The sequence below is a fragment of the Chiloscyllium punctatum genome, chromosome 9 (genome assembly GCF_047496795.1).
Source record: "Chiloscyllium punctatum isolate Juve2018m chromosome 9, sChiPun1.3, whole genome shotgun sequence".
Lineage (NCBI taxonomy): Eukaryota > Metazoa > Chordata > Chondrichthyes > Orectolobiformes > Hemiscylliidae > Chiloscyllium > Chiloscyllium punctatum.
The window spans coordinates 59664952-59688715 of NC_092747.1; the positions used below are offsets into that span (position 1 = coordinate 59664952).

At 43.6% G+C, this 23764-nt stretch overlaps 1 long non-coding RNA gene across 2 annotated transcripts; it reads left to right on the forward strand.

The window, feature by feature from the left end:
• LOC140481448 (uncharacterized) lies at positions 1 to 22502 on the forward strand. 2 transcript variants are annotated; one of them, XR_011961527.1, is made up of 4 exons: positions 1 to 361; positions 5249 to 5397; positions 8010 to 8152; positions 22177 to 22502. It is a non-coding gene; the product is annotated as an uncharacterized lncRNA (long non-coding RNA). The 2 variants fall into 2 exon arrangements; XR_011961528.1 differs by having other exon boundaries at positions 1 to 357.
• The last annotated feature ends 1262 nt before the right edge of the window (positions 22503 to 23764 follow it).

Below are 23764 nucleotides of genomic sequence, written 5' to 3' on the forward strand. Positions count from 1 at the left end.
ATATTTTTCCAAACATCTGTGACCTTTTTCTGGCTCCTGTGGGAGGAGACAGGCGCGGGTCCAGTGAACGGAGCCAAGAGGGATCTGCAGCAGGGAGGAAGGTTCTTGTGGTTCGAGCTCTGTTATCATTCTGGGCACGTCGGGGCGTTTGGCTCCGCACAGCCGGACCCTCTGCGAAGAATTATTCATCTCTCTACAGGAGCTGGCTGCGGAAATCAGGGAAGAAAAAATATGCGCGGGGCAACTGCCCGGCAGAGAAATGAAAAGCTGCACCCTGCATTTTGGTTCACTCCGAGATGACAGCGCATTGACGCCGCTGCACGATGGAGTGCGGTTTTTTTTTCCTCTTTTTGGAAAGTAGGTCAGTTATTTCACTGTACAAGCTTCTTCCGTCACTGCGCTGAAATTAGCCACTCCTTATGTAAGAAGTTACGACGTTTCAAAAAACACGGCAGCGATCGGCGAACGTTAAAACGATTTGTCCAGTATTTTTGACAGCAGATTTTGGAATTTTGAAATGAAAGTAGCCATCAGCGAGTAGACTTTGACAACTGCAGTGGATGGGCAAGTTAAACAAGCAGTTTCACTGGAGCACACTCCCCAACTTAATTACTCAGTGGTTCCTGCAGCACCATCATGTTGCTTTCCGCAACTTGTGGAAGACAATGTGGCTGGAGTTGAATTGTTCGCGATAAACATGGAAGCACGTTTTTCGATGATGGGTCAAATTCTTCTAGTATGAGCTAGTCACTGATTTAGGGTCCAGTGCTGGTTTGACGCAATGGGCTCATGGCAGGCAGCATCGGTGGACATAACCATGGGGGTTAATGTTTATGTGGAATGACATTTCGGAATTCTAGCGAAGTTTTAATCCGCTGGACTTCATTACTGGCAGATATTCGTACAGACCAGTCGTTTGTTTCGACTATTTTTTAAAACCGTGCGAAAAACAGTGAAATACTGACGCTGTCCTGGATGACAAATCTTTTTTGGCATTGCTTTTTTTCCAGTTGAGCCTCTCATGATTTTAAAAAACTCTATAAGCTTCAGCCTCTGATGCTCCAGGGAGAATAGCCCCAGCCTATTAGGTCTGTCCCAGTAGCCCAACCACTCCATTCCCAGCAACGTCCTTATGAATCTTTTCTGCACCCTCTCAAGTTTAACAAAATCCTTCTGAGAGAAGGGTGACCAGAATTGTAGGCAGTATTCCAGAAAAGGCCTCAACCAAAATCCTGCATGGCCACAACATGACCTCCCCACTCACCGTTATGATCAATGAAGGCAAGTGTGCCAAACACCTTCTTCACTACCTTGTCTATTTGCAACTCCAGTTTCAAGGAACAAAGCATATGAGGTCTCTCTGTCCAACAGCCCTCACCAGGGTATTACCATTTACTCAATAATTCCTGCTGTGGTTTGCCTTACCAAAATGGAACACCTCACATTTATCTAAATTAAACTCTACCTGCCACTCATGAGCCTACTGGCCCATCTGATCAAGGTCCTGTTGTACTCTGAAATAAACTTCTTCGCTGTCCACCTATTTTGCTGTCATCTGTAAACTTACTAACCATACCTCCTATATTCATTTATATAAATGACAAAATATAGTGGACCCAGCACTGATCCTTTTTCCACACTACTGGTCACAGGCCTGCGGTCCAGAAAACATCTTTCCACCACCCACTGTCTCCTACCTTTAGGCCAATTTTATATCCAGTTGGCTAGCTCCCCTATATCCCATGTAATCTAACCTTGCTAACCAAACTACCATGTGGAAACTTGTCAAACACCTTGCTGAAGTCCATATAGATAATGTTTACCATGCTGCTTTCATAAATCTTCTTTGTCACCTCTTCAAAAAACTTATTCAAGTTAGTGAGACACGACTTGCTATGCACAAAGCCATGTTCACTATCCCTAATCAGTCCTTGCCAGTCCAAATGCATTTAAATCCTGTCCCTCAGAATCCCCTCCAACAACTTACCCACCACTAACATCAGGCTCATCGGTCTATAGTTCCCTGGCTTCACCTTACAGCCTTTCTGAAATAATGGCTCCACATTAGCCAATCTCCAGTCTTCTGGCACCTCACCCATGGCTACCTAATGATACAAGTATCTCAGTAAGGGGCCCAGCAATCTCTTCCTTAGCCTCCCACAAAATTCTGGGAAATACTTGATCAAGTCCTGGGGATTTATCTACCTTGATGCCTTTTAAGACCTCCAGCACTTCCTCTTCTGTAATGTTGACACTTTTCAAGACATCACTATTTATTTGCCCAAGTTCTCTAGCTTCTATATCCTTCTCTACAGTAACTACTAACATGAAATACTCATTTAGTATCTCACCTGTCTCCTATGGTTACACCCATTGATGGTCTTGTTGATCTTTAAGGGTCTCTATTCTCTCCCTAATTACGCTTTTGCCCCTAATATATTTATAGAATCTCTTTGGATTCTTCTTAGCTCTTTTTGCCAAAGCTATCTCATGTTCCCTTTTTGCCCTACTGATTTTCCTCTTAAGATACTCCTATTGCCCTTAAACTCTTATAGAGATTCACTTTATCCTGGCCATTATACCTGATAAATGTCTCCTTTTTCTTGACCAGAGCCTCAATTTCTCAGGTCATCCAACATTCCTTACATCTACCAGTCTTGTCCTTCACACCGACAGGAACATATTGTCTCCAAACTCTGGCTATCTCATCCTTAAAGACCTCCCACAATCCTCTATCCAACTCCTGTATGTCCAAGTCTCTCTGTATCTTTGTTAATTCAGTCCTAAGGAAGCGGAGGCAAACCAAGGGATTAAAGGGGGGAGGTGATGGGGAGTAGGCAACAACACAACACCTATCACTGGAGAAAAAAGTATTGGGGAAACAAATGGGACTTAAGGCCATTAAGTTCCCTGACCTTGATGGATTGCATCCTAGTGTTTTAAGGAAGTTGCTACAGTGATAGTGAATGCATTAGTAATAAACTTTGAATAACTGTTAGGTTCTAGATTTTAGTCCCACATAATTGTAAAATTGACAAAGTAACACACTTACTCAAAACCAGATTGGGACAAAGAATAGGTGACCATAAATCAGTTAGCCTAACCTCTATTTTTGGGAAAATGTTAAAGTCTATTACAAACAATTTAATAGTAGAACATTTAGAAACACGTAATCAAGTAGCATTAACATGACGTCATGAAGGGGAAATCATTCCTGGTAAATCTATTACAGTTCTTTGAGGAGATAGCAAGCAGGGTGGATAAAGCAGAACCAATAGTTGTAATATATTGGATTTCCAAAACTTTTTTTTTCTTTTTTTTCTTTTTTCTTTACCCCCACACTACCGCCTAACTGCGGTAGTGCTTATTTTTTTTTCCCCAGCACCCATGGTGTGTGTGTGTGCAGGTGTGAGACAGTGAGAGACACAGGTGCATGAATCTTTATTCAATTTTCCACCACCAGGAAGATAGGAAAACACCCGAGTGGCCAGTGACAAGCACTGCCCTTCACATCAAAGGGCAATGCTGTGTGATACACTCCTGTTTTTTTTAAAGGGGACACTTCTCTTTTTTTTATCTTTTTTTCTTTTTTTTATAACCCCCACACTACCACCTAACTGCGGTAGTGCTTATTTTTTCCCCAGCACCCATGGTGTGTGTGCAGGTGTGAGACACAGTGAAAGACACAAGGTGCACGAATCTTTATTCAATTTCCACCACCAGGAAGAAAGGAAAACACCCGAGTGGCCAGTGACAAGCACTGCCCTTCACATCAAAGGGCAAAGCTGTGTGATCAAACAGTGAAGGGGAGGGCAGGGACTAAATCAAAATAGAGTTGGAGGGGGAAATAATGCACTTCACTCCCTGCGGCGCCCACCTCTCCCTGAACAACTCCAAGGTGTTAGTGGAAAACGCGTGCTCCTTCTCCAAGGACACCCGGGCCCTAACGTAACCGCGAAAGAAGGGCAGGCAGTCGGCCCTAATGACCCCCTCCATGGCCTGTTGCCTTGACCTGTTGATGGCCAGTTTGGCCAGGCCCAGGAGCAGGCCCACGAGGAGGTCTTCCAAAAGGTATTCAATGAGATACTACAATTAAGGCTATTTAATAAGTCAAGCGCAAAGGTGTTGTGGGGTAGGATGTCATCATGGATAGAGGGTTGAATAATTAGCAGAAGACAGTGTTGGGTTGCAGGGACATTTTCAAGATGGTAGTCTAACTAGTGAAGTGTCTCAGGATCTGTGCTGGGGCTACAATTATTTACGATATATCTTAATGATTTTGATGGGGAAAGTGAATGCACAATTGCTAAGTTTGGAAATGACATAAATTAGGTGGGAAACCAAGTAGTAAAGATGAAACATAGAATTCATAGAGGCAGAGAAACAGGTTTAGTAAGTTGGTGAAAATTTGGCAGACAGAATGCAACGTGGGACAATGTGACACTCATTTTGGCAGGAAGAGTAGAGGAGCTGAATATTGTTTAAATGGGGAAAGATTGTAGAAAGGTGAAACACAGAGGGATTTGGGGTTATGGTGAATGAATTACAAAAAACTAGCATCCATTTTTAGTGGGTAATAGAGAAAGCAAATGAAATGTTGGCCTTTATTTTAGAGGGAATAGAGTATAAAAATGCAGAACTCTTGCTGAAACTACCCAAGGCTCTAGTCAGATCACAGCTAAAATATTCTGAACAGGGTTTGGCCTCTCACTGAAGGAAAGATAAACTGGAATTGGAGGCTGCCCAAAGAACATTCATTAGTTTGATCTTGCATATGGAACAATTTTTTATGAGGAAAGGTTGAATACGTTGAGCTTGTACTCTTTGGAAATTAGAAGAATGAGAGGAGATCTAATATATAAAACTCTTCGCAGGGTAGATGTGCAGAAGTTGCTTCCGCTTGTGGGGAAAGCCTAGGACTAGAGGGCATAATTTCAGGGTGCTGTTTAAGTCAGAGATGAGTAGGAAATTCTGCTCTTCCAAGGAGAATGAATCTATGGAATTCTTTACTGCAGTGAGCTCTTGATAGGGCTGATAAGTATAGTCAAGGCTGAGGTAGAGAGATTTCTAATCATTAAGAAAGTCAAGGATTATTGGGTTAAGGCAGTAAATTGGAATTGAGGATTATCAGAACAGCTGTGGTCTCATTAAACAATGAAGCAGATGTGATGACCTGAATGGTCTTGTGGTCACTTACCCTGATGTTTTTTACCAGATGTCTGTTAAATCAGCTATCCCTTTCCTACAGAAATCCTGGATGTGTTCAAACCAACAGAAACATTCTCACCCGATTTCTGGTCGGCATGGATGAGTTGGACTGAAGGGTCTGTTTCCCTGCTGTACATCTGTATGACTCTATGACACAGTGGATTTGAATGTTTATTAATTTGAGACAAGGTAATGAATTGCTTCATATCTCTTGTATATTTGACTTCAGTTCATGTTGAATGTCAACAACCTATATCATTTTAAATGTGTGCATCTATGTTCAAAGCAAAACTTTTATCCATAATGTATCCCCAGATTTTTTGTGAGAAAAATGAAGAGAAAAGCTGAAATGTGAATTTGTAAATTGTGTTTTGCACTTCCATACTTCAGTGTACCAAACTATTGCATCTGAAATATTTTCTACCATTGTGACTTGCCTGCTGGCAAACGTTGCCCTGATGAATTATATACTGTTGGTCTTTGATGATCTTCACATGAATGGTATTCATAAAACATTCTGGGCCTGTGAACATAATGTTTTCTGATTGTTGTTATTGAAACAAAGATTGGATCTGCATGTCAGGAAAGTGCAGAAGTCCTGACAGAGCTAACTCTGTGGCAATAGCCCAAAAAATTTAAACTTGCAAAGTGCAATTACGTGGGATGAGAAATTCTTCAAAACAGTCCGATATTTAGAATCGGAGAATCTAGGTAGTTTCAACTGATTTACTTGAATAGTTAGCCAGGAAACATTAGAGGAATTAAAATCTGCTCCTATTAAACTGACACTCAAAACTTTTGGGATGCCAACCCAAATGAAACATGGCACCTGACCTGGCTGGGAACCAACAACCAACTCTGAACACCACCCATGGCCTACATTATCTAACACCAGACATCCCCAGACCTGACCCAACACCCATCACCAATTCCTGCCTCCCATTGACCATTCCCACCTGAACACAACTCTTTACTCAAAATTACACTCCCTGTAACTGGCACCCAACTCCCATTGAACTCTGAGCATCCTCCTCTGACCTGATCCAACACCATTCTTCCTGATCCACATTTTCTTCGCTCAAAACCTGTGGACTCAAAGGGCCTCCCAACTCCTCTCCCAAGACCTGACTTAATATGAGCTCTCATTCACTCTCCTGCAACTCTACCCCTCACTTATGTTCAGTTGTTAAGTTACATCTGCAGTCTCTTGTGTGAATACGTTTCAATGACTAACTACCACAGACCAACAAAAAGATGACACATGTGACTTATCTGGAATCTGGTTTCACAAATGCAGTCAGATCTGCTTATTTCCTCCAGCACTTTATGTTCTTGTTTTAGATTTCTAATGAATACAGTACCTTGTTTTATATGATCTACCAAAGCAAATTTCATTCTGCGCCTGACTTTGTCCAGCATTATCATGAGCTGGGATCGCTTGCAGTGAAATATTTATCTTGACCCTGCTGGACAATGCATCAGTCAACTGTGTGACATTTATCTAAGAAACATATTGACTACTAAACATCACTAAAAAGAGATTATGAAGTCAAATCTTTTTATTCAGCACTCATCAAGACTGAAATGTAAGTGAACCAACTTAGAATGGAAAGAATAATATATAAAGCATGAGAGGCTGGTGTTGATTTTTGCACTATGGTCAGAAGGAGATGCAACAGTGCTTGTTAACAATCTTAATTAACTGATTAAATGTGGACCAAAGTCAGCTCTTATTAGTCAGGCAGTTTCCATGGGGATGCAGCAGTAATTGGCTGTCTCCACAGTGCTTTCTTCAGTGCAAATGGTCCAAGGTTTTGTTTGACTGCAAAGAATAGGGCCATCTGTATGAACATACGTAACTTTTCGCATATGCAAATAACTCCCACAACAAGATCAATTGATAATTTGGTTTCCACTTTAATTCTTAGAACAGTTCAGATTATTTATTGAATGTTGTCCAATAGAAGCACATCTAAGGTTGCCATTATTTCTGGGTTTTGAAAGCACTTGGAAAGTGCCGGAAGTACAATAATGAAAACTGGAAATGAAATTAGAAAGCACAGCTGCTTAAATGGAACAAACCAGGCATCTCTTCATTTGCCTTTTCTATTTAATCAAAGAGAAAAGGGAGCATTTCAAACCCCAGCAAATAAATGTTGGTAGACGAACCCTAACGATCAATGTTGTTTCAGGGATCTGTACCCACTTTTGAAGCTCTAAGGTTTTAAGTTAGAACCTGACCTTCCTTTAATATCACTTTAAAAATAAACAAGATTCATAAATCTTGTGTACAGTACAGGAAGCTAAAAGAAATCTCAAAATGCATCTTTATTAATTATTGTTTAGAATCAGCTTTTAATTAACATTGACTCTACTTGATAGTGTGGGTCATATTTGAATATGATGATATAATGAGAGCTTATTGGGTGCCTAGGAGCACAGATGGAGTCCAGAAGTAAATGCAGCGTGCTATTTACCCATCATCTGCATCCAATTTGTATGACAGCTTAGTTTAGTCAGTTTCTGTTGAATTTTTAAAGGGCGTGATGTGAAGTACTGCTACTGCATTGTGAAGATGAGGAAAAAGAGCAAGCAACTTACGTTAAGGGATGCCAATATGGAAAAGCTATGACTCAGTTCATGGCTGGCATCCTCTGATGTTACTGGAGATTAGATTAGATTCCCTACAGTGTGGAAACAGGCCGCTTCGGCCCAACCACTGCACACCGACCCTCTGAAGAGTAACCCACCCAGACCCATTTCCTTCTGACTAATGTACCTAATAACTCTGGTTAATTTAGCATGGCCAAATCACCTGACCTGCACATCTTTGTGAGAGAAAACTGGAGCACCCGGAGGAAACCCATGCAGACATGGGAGAATGTGCAAACTTCACCAAGACAGTTGCCTGAGGCTGGAATCGAACCTGGTGCTATCTGAGATGGTGAGCAGAAGGATTTTGGTCTTTTGTTTTGCTTACAATGCCAGACCTGATGAGATTGGGAAAGATCACTATAATACATTTAATTATATCTATGCTTGCCTTCAGCTAGACCAGGACATCTTCCAGTCTACCACACAAATGCCAGGCAATCAGAATGATTAACAAGTGGATGTCAGATTTCTGATATTCAATGGCATTAATAAAGTTGAATTCCTGATCATAAAGATCCTGGTAGTCACCATTGATCAGAAATTCAGCTTGACAATCCATTTAAATATTCAAAGGCTGAGCGTTCTGTGATTCCTGGATCCCAAAACTATTTTACTGTACGTAAGATGCAAGTTCTAAGTGTGGTGTAATACTTCCACTTGCTTGGGTGAGTACAATTCCAGTAAGACTCAAGAAGTTTGGCACCACCTAATACAAAGCAGCTGGCTTGATTAGCACCCCCTCTACCAGTTTAAACACTGACCACTATCACTGCTGCATTGTGGATGTCTACAGCAAATTGCTAAGGCTGCTACAACAGCGCTGTTCAAATCTATAACCTCTATTACCTCGAAGAACAATGGCAGCAAACTGAATGGAAATCCTGGAAATTCCTGTCCGTTTTGAACATTACCTGACATGCAACTGTGTCAGTTGACTAATAAATGATTGCCCTCTGAGTGACACCAACATTCCATGAGCAAATATCTTTTAAAAATCCTCTGTGCACATCTTGCTACCCTCCTTACTTTGTCTTTCCAAGTTTATGCTAGCCTTTCATTCCTCAGACTAACTTACCTTGGATGTGCACACATCTCTCTCTCTGTCTGTGCTCTTCCTTGCACTCACATCTCTCTATCCATTGCAAAGACCCATCTTTCTCCTAATCCAATGCTCTTGCCTCACCTTCATAGTCAAGGGCCATCAACGCCATTCAAGGGTGAAGGTAAAGATGGACAGCCCCCAATGCCTCACCTTCATCATGGACATCCAGTCCCTATGCATGTTCATCAGCCTCGGCAAAGGTCTCCAAGCCCTCCATTTCTTCCTCTCCTGCCAACCCAACCAGTACCCCTCCACCGACACACTCATTCAATTGGCAGAACTGGTCCTCACCCTCAACAACTCCTTCGAATCTTCCCACTTCCTTCAGACCAAAGGCTTAGCCATGGGAACATGAATGGGCCCCAGCTATGCCTGCTTCGTTGTAGGATGCGTGGAACTGTGTGATTTCCACAGTTACACTGGCACCATCCCCAAACATTTCCTTTGCTACATTGATGATGCCATCTCATGCTCCCACACGGTGGCTGAACAGTTCATCAACTTCACGAACACCTTCCACCCTGACCTCAAGTTCACCTGGACTATCTCGGACACATCCTTCCCCTTCCTAGACCTCTCTGTCTACATATCCGGCGACCAACTCAGCACAAACATCTACTTCAAACCTGTCAACTCCCACAGCTACCTGGACTACACCTCCTCCCACCCTGTCTCCTGTAAAAACACTATCCCTTACTCTCAATTCCTCCGCCTCCACTGCATCTGCTCCCAAGAGGAGCAATTCCACCCCAGGACATCCCAGAAGGCCTCCTACTTCAAGGACCGCAATTTCCCCACCCACATGATCAACAATGCCCTCCAATGCATCTCCTCCACTTCACACACCTTCACCCTTGAATCCCAACTCTCCAGTTGCAACAAGGATAGAACCCCCGGTCCTTACCTTCCACCACACTAATCCCCGGATACAGTACATAATCCTCCACCATTTCTACCACCTACAATCAAACCTCACCACCAGAGTTACATTTCACTCCCCACCCCTATCTGCATTCCGCAGGGACCATTCCCTCTGTGACTCCTTTGTTAGGTCCATGACTCCCACCAATCCACCCTTCCTGCACATTCCCCTTCCACCATAAGAGATGCAAAACCTGCTCCTACACCTCCCCCGTCACCTCCCCTCTCACCAAAGGATCCTTTCACACCTGGCAGAGATTTTCCTGCCCATTCAAACACCTCATCTACTGTGTCTGTTGCTCCTCTATATTGAACGCTAACTTGCGGAAAATTTTCAGGGAACCTCTCTGGGACACACACATCAAACAACCCCACCACCCTCTGGCTGACCATTTCAACTTCCCTTCCCACTCCGCCAAAGACATGCAAGTCCTGTGCCTCCTCTACTGCTAAATCAAAGCCACCCAATGACTGGAGGAAGAATGCCTCATCTTCTGCCTTGAGACCCTCCAACCACAGGGGATCAATGTCAAATTCACCAGTCTCCTTATCTCCCCTCCCCTACTTCATCCCATATTTGAACTGTTCAACTCGGCACTGCCAACTTGAACTGTCCTACCTATCCATTTTCCTTCCCAACCATTCACTCCACCCTCCCCTCTGACCACCTGCATCTACCCATCACCTTCCCAGCCACCTTCCCCCCACTTCCACCCTCCTATTTATCTCTCAGACCCCTTTTTCCCCCCCCCCAACCCACATTCCTGATGAAGCACTTACACCAACTCTCTTACTCCTCAGATACTGCCTGACTTGCTGAGCTTTTTCAGTGCCACACTTTTCAACTCTTGACTCTTCAGCATCTTCAGTGTTCACTTTCTCTCAACAAATATGGCCCACCTATCCATTTAGCATATTCTTTGCTCTTATTCGTAGATCTCTTCCTTCCCACCATAAAGAGAAGACAACACAAGGGAAAGACAGAGGTATCTCTATAGATGTCACAATAATGACAGTTTCAGCATGGAGTAGTGGGGAAGAACAGAACCTTGGTGTGCTTTGATATAAAGCTGGGGCTTTTAATCCTTTGTTGCCAGAGCTGATCATCAGATAGCCACATAACATGCAACACACACTCATGTCAGCAGCAAGATATTCAATTAAACATATTTTCTATGGCAGCTTTAAGTCATGTCATCCATCTTCTATGGGTATCATGCATCCCACGGGAGTCACCCAGGAGGACATTCAGAGCATGCACTGGCACAAGACCCATGTCAATTGCCTATCAGCTCAGACCGTCTACTTTGGATCAGTGAGACGCAGGCCTGGAGTTTTGGAATGACAGAGACCGTCTCCATTGTTGCAAAAATGTTGAAAATTAGAAAGTGAGAAAAGAATTGAAAATGCTGCCCCAAGTTTGGCATTTGCCATTTTCATGAAGGTAAGAATGGGGCATATTGTGTTATGTATACTCATTTCATGGAGACCTCCACAGTTCAATTGAGTAAAGAAGTATAGAAGCAAAGAGGTCCTTCTGCAGCTGTACAGGGCCCTGGTGAGACTGCAGCTGGAATATTGTGCGCAGTTTTGGTCTCCAAATTTGAGCAAAGACATTCTGGCTATTGAGGGAGTGCAGCGTAGGTTCATGAGGTCAATTCCCGGAATGGCGGGACTATCTTACACTGAAAGATTGGAGCGACTGGGCTTGTATATGCTTGAGTTTAGAAGACTGAGAGGGGATCTGATTGAGACATATAAGATTACTACAGGATTGGACACTCTGGAGTCAGGAAACATGTTTTCGCTGATGGGTGAGTTCCAAACCAGAGGACACAGTTTAAAAATAAGGGGTAGGCCACTTAGAACAGAATTGAAGAGAAACTTCTTCATCCAGAGAGTTGTGGGTGTATGGAATGCTCTGCCCCAGAAGGCTGTGGAGGCCAAGTCTCTGGATACTTTCAAGAAAGAGTTGGATAGAGCTCTTAAGGATAGTGGAATCAAGGGTTATGGGGATAAGGCAGGAACAGGATACTGATTGAGGATGATCAGCCATGATCATAATGAATGGTGGTGCTGGCTCAAAGGGCAGATGGCCTACTCCTGCACCTATTGTCTATTGTCAAGTAGAGATCCATGTTGAAAGAAATTTTAATTGCTATTAGCTCATAATCAATCAGAACATTTAAATAGATGTCTTCCACCAATGGGAACCTTGCACACAGCTTAACATGTTGCAATTAAATGTGAAGTCAACAGTTCCCCTGCCACCGCAGGAACTGTAAAACCTGTGCCCACACCTCCTCCCTCACCTCTATCCAAGGCCCTAAAGGAGCCTTCCACATCCATCAAAGTTTCACCTGCACATCCACTAATATCATTTATTGTATCCGTTGCTCCCGATGTGGTCTCCTCTACATTGGGGAGACTGGGCGCCTCCTAGCAGAGTGCTTTAGGGAACATCTCCGAGACACCCGCACCAATCAACCAAACCGCCCTGTAGCCCAACATTTCAACTCCCCCTCCCACTCTGCCAAGGACATGGAGGTCCTGGGCCTCCTTCACCGCCGCTCCCTCACCACCAGATGCCTGGAGGAAGAACACCTCATCTTCCGCCTCGGAACACTTCAACCCCAGGGCATCAATGTGGACTTCAACAGCTTCCTCATTTTCCCTTCCCCCACCTCATCCTAGTTTCAAACTTCCAGCTCAGCACTGTCTCCTTGACTGGTCTGGACTTGTCCGACCTGCCTATCTTCTTTTCCACCTATCCACTCCACCCTCTCCTCCTTATCCTATCACCTTCATCTCCTCCCCCACTCACCCATTGTACTCTATGCTACTCTCTCCCCACCCCCACCCTCCTCTAGCTTATCTCTCCATGCTTCAGGCTCACTGCCTTTATTCCTGATGAAGGGCTTTTGTCCGAAACGTTGATTTCGCTGCTCGATGGATGCTGCCTGAACTGCTGTGCTCTTCCAGCACCACTAATCCAGTAGTTGGAGATGACTGCCTAAGGTACTGGCAATTTCAGTGTTAACTTCAAGCCACAAATCCCTCTTTCCATACGACTGAACAAGGTATCTTAGCATATCTGTACACAGTGATGAGACCAGAAGCAGGTCAGGAAAACATTTGCTCTATCCAAGGCTCAGCTGTGGCATTAACATCTGACTTCAGGGTTTCCCAGAGTGGAGGGAGCCGGTGAGAGGGATGAACTTCAACTCTTCAAACAAAGCATTTCCATTTGAAGGGGCATTCAGTACAGAAACAGCTGAACTTCACATTGACTCCTGTGACTTCAACAAACACAAAAGTAGAAAATACCTGCGAGCACTATCCTCCAAGCCTCCTACCTGGGGAGTTCATGCTTTGGGATCAAAGTGAAGTGTTGATTATCAATGATGGGACAATTTCTCAAACCAAGCAGGCATGACATCTTTGTTTATTCTTTCAAGGGAGTGTGGCCAATTTTACAAGGCCAGCATTTATTGCCCATCCCTAATAGTCCTTGTGGTAGGCCTTTTCGGAGGACACTGAAACATCAAGGACGTTGTTGTGAATCTGGAGTCACATGTTGACGAGATCAGGGGAAAGAGGCAGATTTCCTTCTCTAAAGGGCATTGGTGAATCTTGATGAATTTTTACAATTGATGATAGTGGACTGGGTTGGAAAGACTTATTCTGAACTTTCTTTTGCTTTAATTTTCAAATTTATTCCTATGATCTTAATATTGGACATTTTATTTCTTTTTTTTAAGCCTAAGAATTTGTTCTTAATTCGTTCTTTGGGATTTATCCTCTGATTCTCTGGGAATCCAGGTAGGAGATTGCAAAGCCTTTGGCTTTGATCTTTATGTCATAATTGTTGACAGGAGTAGTGCCAGAAGACTGGAGGATGGCAAATGTTGTTCCCTTGTTTAAGAAGGGGAGTCGGGACAATCCTGGTAATTATAGGCCAGTGAGCCTTACTTTGGTTGTGGGTAAGGTATTCGAAAAGGTTATAAGAGATAGGATTTATAATAATCTGGAAAGGAATAATTTGATTAGGGATAGTCAACACGGTTTTGTGAAGGGTAGGTCATGCCTCACAAACCTTATTGAGGTATTCGAGAAGGTGACAAAATGGGTGGATGAAGATAAAGCGGTTGATGTGGTGTATAAGGACTTCAGTAAGGTGTTTGATAAGGTTGCACACGGTAGGCTATTGCACAAAATATGGAACTTTGGGATTGAAAGTGATTTAGCAGTTTGGATCAGAAAATGGCTAGCTGAATGAAGACAGAGGGTGGTGGTTGATGGGAAATGTTCATCCTGGAGCTCAGTTACCAGTGTTGTGCCACAAGGATCTGTTTTGGGGCCACTGCTGTTTGTCACTTTTTATAAATGATTGGATATGGGCATAGAAGGATGGGTTAGTGAATTTGCAGATGACAATAAGGTTGGCAGAGTTGTGGATAATGCCGAAGGATGTTGTGGGTTATAGAGGAACATAAACAAGATGCAGAGCTTTGCAAATGGAATTTAATGTGGAAAAGTGTGAGGTAGTTTACTCTGAAGAAGTAACATGAATGCAGAGTACTGGGCTAATGGTAAAATTCTTGGCAGTGTGGATGAGCAGAGAGATCTCGGTGTCCAGGTGCATAAATCCCTGGATGTTGCCACCCAGGTTGATAGGGTTGTTAAGAAGGCATATGATGTGTTGGCATTTATTGGTAGGGGAATTGAGTTTCAGAGCCACGAGGTCATGCTTCAGCTATACAAGACACTGGTAAGGCCGAACATGGAGTATTGTGTACAGTTCTGATCACCGCAATATAGGAAGGATATGGAAGCTTTGGAAAGGGTTCAGAGGAGACTTACTAGGATGTTGCCTGGTATGGAAGGAAGGTCTTACAAGGAAAGGCTGAGGGAACTGAGGCTGTTTTCATTGGAGAGAAGAAGGTTGAGAGGTGACTTAATCGTGACGCATAAGATAATCAGAGAGTTAGATAGGGTGGACAGTGAGACCATTTTTCCTCTGATGGTGAAGGCCAACACGAGGAGACATAGCTTTAGTTTGAGGGGCGATAGATTTAGGACAGATATTAGGGGTAGTTTCTTTACTCAGAGAGTAATAGGGGCGTGGAACGGCCTGCCTGCAACAGTAGTGAACTCGCTGATCTTAAGGACATTTTAAATGGGCATTGGAAATACATATGGATAATAATGGAACAGTGCAAGTTAGGTGGGCATCAGATTAATTTCATAGGTTGGCACAACATCGTGGGCTGAAGGGTCTGTACTGCACTGTAACATTCTATATTCTATGTTTGGAAACAGTACCTAAATGCCTTTGTACCTGAGATGGCGCTGTAATGTGTCCTTTGATTAAGAAGTTTTGATTTGTAATATTGGTGGAAATTGGTTACCTGTTATAGAGTCATAGAGATGTACAGCATGGAAACAGACCCTTCGGTCCAACCCGTCCATGCCGACCAGATATCCCAACCCAATCTAGTCCCACCTGCCAGCGCCCGGCCCATATCCCTCCAGACCCTTCCTATTCATATACCCATCCAAATGCCTCTTAAATGTTGCAATTGTACCAGCCTCCACCACATCCTCTGGCAGCTCATTCAATACACTTACCACCCTCTGTGTGAAAAAGTTGCCCCTTACGTCTTTTTTATATCTTTCCCGTCTCACCCTAAACCTATGCCCTCTAGTTCTGGACTCCCTGACCACAGGGAAAAGACTTTGTCTATTTATCCTATCCATGCCCCTCATAATTTTGTAAACCTCTATAAGGTCACCCCTCAGCCTCCGACGCTCCAGGGAAAACAGCCCCAGCCTGTTCAGTTTCTCCCTGTAGCTCAGATCCTCCAACCCTGGCAACATTCTTGTAAATCTTTTCTGAACCCTTTCAAGTTTCACAACATCCTTCCAATAAGAAGGAGACCAGAATTGCACGCAATATTCAACAGTGGCCTAACCAATGTCCTGTACAGTTGCAACATGACCTCCCAACTCCTGTACTCAATTTGTACAAGATTATTTTTAAAAAAGGCACAGTTATTAATCCTGTTATTGTGCCTGTCCATCCTACATCACCCATCGAAGATGTTGATTTGTTATGAAATCACTTGCCTGGGGAGGATAAGATGTCACTCTCTCCAGCAATTTCATTGATTAGTGGGAATACATATGTAATACGACTAAAAATTGACAGCAGGAACAACATTGTGGAAATGAAACAGAACTGTGAATGCTGGCTATCTGAAAAAAAACAAAACAGAAATTGCTTGAGAAATTCATCAGGTCCGGGAACATCTGTGGAGAAAAAACAGAATAAAAGTTTCGAGTCCAGTGACTCTTCTTTAGCACTCGAAGTAGCTAAAGAAGAGGTAATACTGTATTTAAACAAAAGATTGGGTGGGGCATTCCAGTAAGCAAAATTGGTGGAGAGGGAGCCCAGAGAGCGAAAGGAAAAATGTAGGCAGATACTTTGTCTCCACCTACCCTCTTGCTACTTCTCAGGTATTCATCAGGTTAAACAACGTCTATAGAAATAGAGAAATATAGATAATCTGAAGCATTTTGTCAGAACCTTCCAGGATTTGAACAACTTTAGTCAAGAATGCTGTGTCAGTGCAGTGGGCAGACCCTGAATAGTTGTTGGATGATTGTTGAAAAAGCTCAGCTTTTATTTCATGGTCAGGAGAGTTCCACTGGCTGCATACAACTACGAAGCAAGGAATACCTCATAGTTTAGAGGTAGATTTTGTTCTTAATTATGCAGTGATTAGGTCGCAGGTAAACAGGTTTCACCTGTCTTTATATAAAAAGCATGACCCAGTTTCTAGTAAATGGCAAATAGCCTAAAGGGTATTGGTTTTCACCTTTGCACAATGAATGCAATTCAAGAAAGAATAAGTTATATAAGCTCAGCAAGCGAAACCTGGAAATTCAGTCCAATTTATTGTACATAAACAAAGTATCTGTTAAGTAAGGCCATATATATACAAAATTTATGCTTAAAAGAGACTAATCGCTGACTGTTTCTCGAAAAGATATGATATATAATGTGAAATAAAACATTTTTCTCCATGGACAAGAAAGATTTCTCCAAACAATCTTAGATCTACTTTTATTGTGGAATTGACTTTACCAATGCTGATTCAGAAGATTCTGTCAACTACATAATCTATTAATCACGTCCATTTAATGAAGTAGCCATCTTCTGTTAGAAGATTTTTTTTAAGGAGGCCTCTAGCACTCCATTATCTGATTACTTGTGGATCCAAATTGACAGTGGATATGGAAGGAAGACCATTTTGATGATTAATGGGTGAACATGGATATTTTAAATATGAATATCTTAAAAAATTCTATTTCAAATGGGAACAATCTAAGGAAAAGACTGTCAGACTACAGAACTGGAGTGACGTATTCTTTAAGGCTTTCAGTCATCTGACTACAATGGATTAAAGTTAGTAACACACCCAGTCCACCTGGACAACCCATGCTGGTCTATTACCCAGCCTCGATCTCTTCATTTCTAACTGCCGCCATTGCATTGACCACCCCATCATGTGCACCCCCCTCACCCACTCCAACCTCTCACCCTCGCAACACGCAGCCCTCCACTCCCTCTGCTCCAACCCCAACCTCACCATCAAACCAGCAGTCAAGGGGGTGAAGCAGTGGTAGTTGGGCGCACCGACCTCTATGCTGCTGAAACCAGGTGCCAATCGCGGACACCTCCTCCTACTGCCCTGTTAATCATGACTCACCTCCCATCACCAAACCATCATCTCTCAGACCATTCACAACCTCATCACCTCAGGGGATCTCCCACCAACAGCCTCCAACCTCATAGTCTGGGGACCCTGCACTGCCTGGTTCTACCTCCTGCCCCATTGACCCGTTGTCTCAGCCTGCTCCTGTCCCACTGAACTTATCTCTGTATACCTTGACACCGTCCTGTCCCACTTCATCCAGGAACCCCCAACGTATGTTCAGGACACCACCCATGCCCTCCACCTCCTCAATGACTTTAGTTTCCCCAGCCCTGAATGCCTCATCTTCACCATGGACATCCAGTCCCTGTACACATCCATCTGCCGTAATGAAGGCCTCCAAACCCTTTGTTTCTTCCTCTTCTGCTGACCCAACCAGTACCCTTCCACTGACACACTCATTCGATTGGCTGAACTAGTCCTCAGCTCAACAATTTATCCTTCGAATCTTCCCACTTCCTCCAGACCAAAGGGGTAGCCATGGGTATTAGCCACCTGATGCCTGGAGGAATAACATCTCATCTTCTGCCTTGGGACCCTTCAACCACACGGGATCAATGTGGATTTCACCAGTTTCCTTATTTCCCCTACCCCCACCTTATCCCAGATCTAACCTTCCAACTCAGCACCACCCTCTTGAACTGTCCTACCTGTCCATCTTCCTTCCCACCTGTCCATTCCACCCTCCTCTCTGACCTATCATCTTCACACCCCCACCTTCATCTGCCTATCACATTCCTAGCTACCTTGCCCTCAGCACCACATCCCCCACACTTATCTCTCAGCCCCCTTGAGCCATGTCTTCCTTCCTGATGAAGAGCTTATGCTCAAAACGTTGACTTTCCTGCTCCCTGGATGCTGCCTGACCGGCTGTGCTTTTCCAGCACCACACTCTTTGCTTCTGATCTCTCATCTGCAGTGCTCCCTTTCTCCTAATGTACTTTCTCTGATAGGCAAGATGAATCCCAATACCACCATAAGATGTAGGAGCAGAAGTAGGCCATTTGGCACTTTGAGTCTGCTATGCCATTCACTGAGATCATGGCTGATCTGATAATCCTCAAATCCACTTTTTGCCTTTCCCTATAAGCCTTGATTCGCTCACAGATTAAAAATCTGTCTATCTCAGCCTTGAACAGGCTTAATGACTCAGCTCAACAGCCCACTGTGGTAAAGAATTCCACAGGTTGATTCATAAATTAATAAGCAAATTCCTCATTTCTATCTTAAATTGGTGAGCTCTCATTCTAAGTTGATGCCATCTGCTCCTGGACTGTCCCACAAGGGGAAACAATATCTGTTCATCTACCACATAAGGTCCTCTAAGAATCTTACATGTTTCCAAATGGCTGCCTCTCATTCTTCTCAACCCTATATTTTATAGGCCCAACCTACTCAACCTTTCCTCATTAAACAATCTCTCCATACCAGGGATCAATTTAGTGAACCTTCACTGGGCTGTCTCCAGTGTCAGTATACTGTATACTTCCTTAGATAAGAGGAACAAAACTGTTCAGCAGTATTCCAAGTGTGATCTAAGTTGCGCCTTGAATAGTTTTGTCAAGATCTCCCTATTTTACAGCAACTAGGAGGAAGTGAGGACTGCAGATGATGGAGAGTCAGTTGAAAAGTGTGGCACTGACAAAGCACAGCAGGCCAGGCAGTATCTGAGGAGCAGGAGAAGGGCATAAGCCCTTCAACAGAATGTCCCCTATTTCACAGTCTATTTCCTTTGAAATAAAGGACGACACTCCATTTGCCTTCCATATTATGTACTGAACTTATATGCTAGATTTTTGTGGAGTCTTCCTTCATTTAAATAATATTCAGCACCCATATTCTTTCTGCCAAAGTGTATAACCTCACATTCTCCCACTTTATACTCACTCTTCCAAATTTTGACTCACTCACTTTAACAGTATGCCTGTGGCTCAGACAGTAATTCAAAGATTAGTACCTTTGAGTTGTAGAAGTAACAAAATATACCAGAACACTAAGAGAAAATCACAATAACCTCCTGCAAATTACTTGCTTGTAAAAAGCTAGAACTCAACATGGTAACTCAGTGGTTAGCACTGCTGCCTCACAGCGCCAGGGAGCCAGGTTCGATTTCAGCCTTTGATGACTGTCTGTATGGAGCTTGCATGTTCTCCCCATGTCTGTGTGGGCTTCTGCTGGGTGCTCCAGTTTCCTCCCAGATGTGTAGGCTTGGCCATGCTAAATTGCCCATAGTGTTCAGGTATGTGAGGGCTAGGTGTATTAGCCTTGGAGGAAAAACAATACAGGGTAGTATAGGGGCATGGGTCTGGGTTTGATACTCTTCAGAGGGTTGGTGTGGATTTGTTGGGCTGAATGGCCTGTTTCCCACACTGTAGAGATTCTAAAATTCTAAATGTAGGCCTACACAGAAAAGGGATAATTTTGGAATCCGGAAGGCATGGCCTGTAGATCTAGCAATTTAGTTGCTCATGTACACAGAACTTAAAAATGTAGCAATCAGGTTAAACAAAAAACTCAATGAAGAGTCTTTGCAACAGCTGAAATGCTAATGGAATGCTGGCCTTTATATCTTGAGGAACAGAAGGAGTAGGAGTTATACTTCAGCAATAGAAAGCTCTTGTTAGAGGACTACCTGGAATAGTCTGAGTAGGTTATACATTTGCTCGCTGAGCTGGTAGATTTGTTCTCAGGTGTTCCATCACCATGCTAGGTAACATCATTAGTGAGCCTCCAATGAAGCACTGGTGTTCTGTCCCGCTTGTTATTTATGTGTCTTGGTCTGTTATGGTGGATGAGATCACTTTCGGATCTTTTTCTGAGAGGTTGGTAAATGGGGTCCAAATCAATGTGTTTGTTTAATGGAGTTCCGATTTGAATACCAGACCTCGAGGAATTCCTGTGCGTGTCTTTGTTTAGCCTGTCCCAGGATGGCTGTATTGCCCCTCCTGTCTGTGTGTATGGATACTAGTGATAGTTGGCCTTTGGTGGCTAGTTGGTGCTCATGTGTCCTGGTGGCTAATTTCTTGCCCGTTTGTCCAATGTGAAGTTCGTTGCAGACAAAAGGCAGGGTATTTTGTATATGATGTGCGTTCTGCTGGTTGTTGGCACAGGGTCCTTTAAATTCGTCAGGAGCTATTTCACTGTAGTGATAGGTTTGTGGGCTACCATGATGCTTAGGGGACGGAGTAGTTTCATCATGATCTCTGAGATGTCTTTAATGTATGGCAGGATGGCTAGAGTCTCTGCGCTTGTGTCTTCTTGTTTTAGGTTTGTTGTGTAGGAATCAGCAGATTATGCTTATCGGGTACCGTTGTTCCTGCATACATTGGATAGGTTTTTACCTCAGCTTCTCATAGTTCTGGGTACTGCAGAGCGTTGCGGCTCATTTAAATGATGTCCTGATGCAGCTGCATTTGTGGGTGTTGGGATGATTTGTGTTGAGTGTTTGGTCAGTGTGTGTGGCTTTCCTGACAAAGGTGTGGGCGTAGGTTTTACAATTCCTGTGATGGCAGGAGAAGGTGCCAGAAGGGGAGGGTGGGTTGTTGGGAGGCATGGGCCTGACCCAGGTCGTCACGGACGGAACGATCTTTGCGGAAAGCGTAAAGGAATGGGAGGAATATATATCCCTGGTGGTGGGGTCTGTTTGTAGGTGGCAGAAATGTTGGCGGATGATGCGGTTTATGCAGAGGTTGGTGGGGTGGAAGGTGAGGACCAGGAGGGGTTCTGTCCTTGTTGTGGTTGGAGGGGTGGGGTTTGAGGGCGGATCTGCACGACATGGATGAGATGCATTGGAGAGCATCTTCAACGACATGGGGAGGGAAATTACAGTCTTTAAAGAAGGAGGCCATCTGGTATGTTCTGTGGTGGAACTGGTCCTCCTGGGAGCAAATACGGCAGAGGCAGAGGAATTGGGAATACAGGATAGCATTTTGCAGGAGGTAGGGTGGGAAGAGGTGGAATCCGGATAGCTGTGGGAGTCGGTGGGTTTGTAAAAAATATCAGTGTTCAGTCGGTCATCATTGATGGAGATGGAGAGGTCCAGAAAGGGGAGGGAAGTGTCAGATATGGTCCAGGTGAATTTAAGGTCAGGGTGGAATGTGTTGGTGAAGTTGATGAATTGTTCAACCCTTTCACCTTATTCTCCAGAGAGTTAAGTCAAAAAATGCACTCGCACTTTTAATTTCCATTGCTTTTTCCTCCTGTTATCCCATGACGACTCTTTTTTTTTCCAAACAATATTTTTCAGCTGACAAGAAAATTTAATGTAACATTTTTTGATGGGGGGAGAACAAATTGTAGTGAGTGAGCACATGTGAAAATAAACAGGAGGAAAGCTTGATGGAAGGAAATATGAGGAAAACATTACCGCCCCCTCAAAAAAAATTGATGAGAGTTCAGAAACTGAAGACAGCGAAAGAATCTTCCCTCTCTCTCTCGTGTTCCCCCTGTATTTTGCGCCTCTCTCTCTCTTTTTCTTTTTCTCTCTCTCTCTCTCTATCTCCCTCTAAGGGCTCAGAGGTTGGTGAGGAGGCAGGGACAACACTTGATTGATCAGGACAGCGGGATGACACCGAACAGAAAGATGCCAGCTGTCGAGGACCGGGATAAAACCGAGGAAAATGACGACTGGATTTTCTTGATGCATGCCTGTGTATTTTCTGTCTGTTTAATGTTTGTAAAATCAGTGCTAAAAATGCCAGGTTCATTTCAGAAGTAAATCCTTCACTGCAGAACTCAATTCTATGGTCTGCTGGGTTTAAGTCATTGGTCTAAACATACTGTTAAGTGGAGCCTTGTACCTAAAAATGGAGTTGGAAATTCACTGCTGCTGAGAACTCCCAACAATAAGATCCATGTCCCAATAATGAGAGTTAGAGGCACTCAGGTTTTCACAGGCACTGAAAAAGGTGCCTTCTGAATCCTGGGTATTTTGTGCTCAGCTTTTTCTATCCTATTATGGGGAAATAACTTGGCAAAGGGCTTAAGGTTTACATCTTCTGTACTTTATAAAGACAGATGCCAGCCAGCAAGTGAATGAACAGTTGTATGGGATGCGACATGAATACTAACTTCCACTTCATTCATTTTGCAACCATTAAACCTATGCTTATTGAAATCTGCATTATCACCCTCAGAAATAGTACAACTCCTTAAATATCTGAAGATCCAAAATAATATGTTTATACATGTTTTCCGCATATTGAAACCTGGAAATTTACATTTCCTTATGTACAAACAAAAGAATGTGTCTCTTTAGTTATTATTGCAAAAAAAACCAACAATAATTATTTGGAAAGTGATTGTGGGAAGCTGAAATTTCCGTGCCACTTCCATTTCCCACAGTCCTGAATTCTTTAGGTGCATCAAGGGATGACACTCCTGAAGCTAACTTGTTTAGCAGTTCTAAGCATACCTGCTTAGTTGGGGAGCTTCTCCTGTTGCTTGTGTCATTGGGAATGAGCACCACATTGTAGTCTCTCAGATTCCTCAACATGATCTCCAGGTAAAAGTGAGGGAGCTGAGAAGGAGCCTTTCCAGGGTCCCTCTCCAGCAAAAGCCATGTGTTTTTGAGCCTTTCAGATCCAAGCCAAAAGTGTGATTCACTGATTGGTCAGAAAATCTGAAAGTGGGGTGCACATGTCATGGCTGAGCTTAAAAGCCTCCGTAAAACCTGTTCCTTCACCATTTGTGTTGCTGACCCTGTGGGGATGTCGAGTTCAAATCTTACCCATGTTTTCTCCATCCCCATTGATGTCAGTGAATAATCTGACTGTCAATCTGGCATCAACTTCTTGGTAAACTGTAACTTTACATAAAGGGTGACACAGTGGCTCAGTTGTTAGCACTGCTGCCTCACAGCACCAGGTTCAATTCCAGCCTTGGGCAACTGTCTGCGTGGAGTTTGCACATTCTCGCCGTGTCTGCGTGGGTTTCCTCTGGCAGTTCCGGTTTCCTCCCACAGTCCAAAGATGTGCAGGTTAGGTGAATTGGCCATGCTAAATTGCCTGTCACGTCAGGTGCATTAGTCAGAGGGAGATGGATCTGGGTGGATTACTCTTCGGAGGGTTGGTGTGAACTTGTTGGGCCGAAGGGCCTG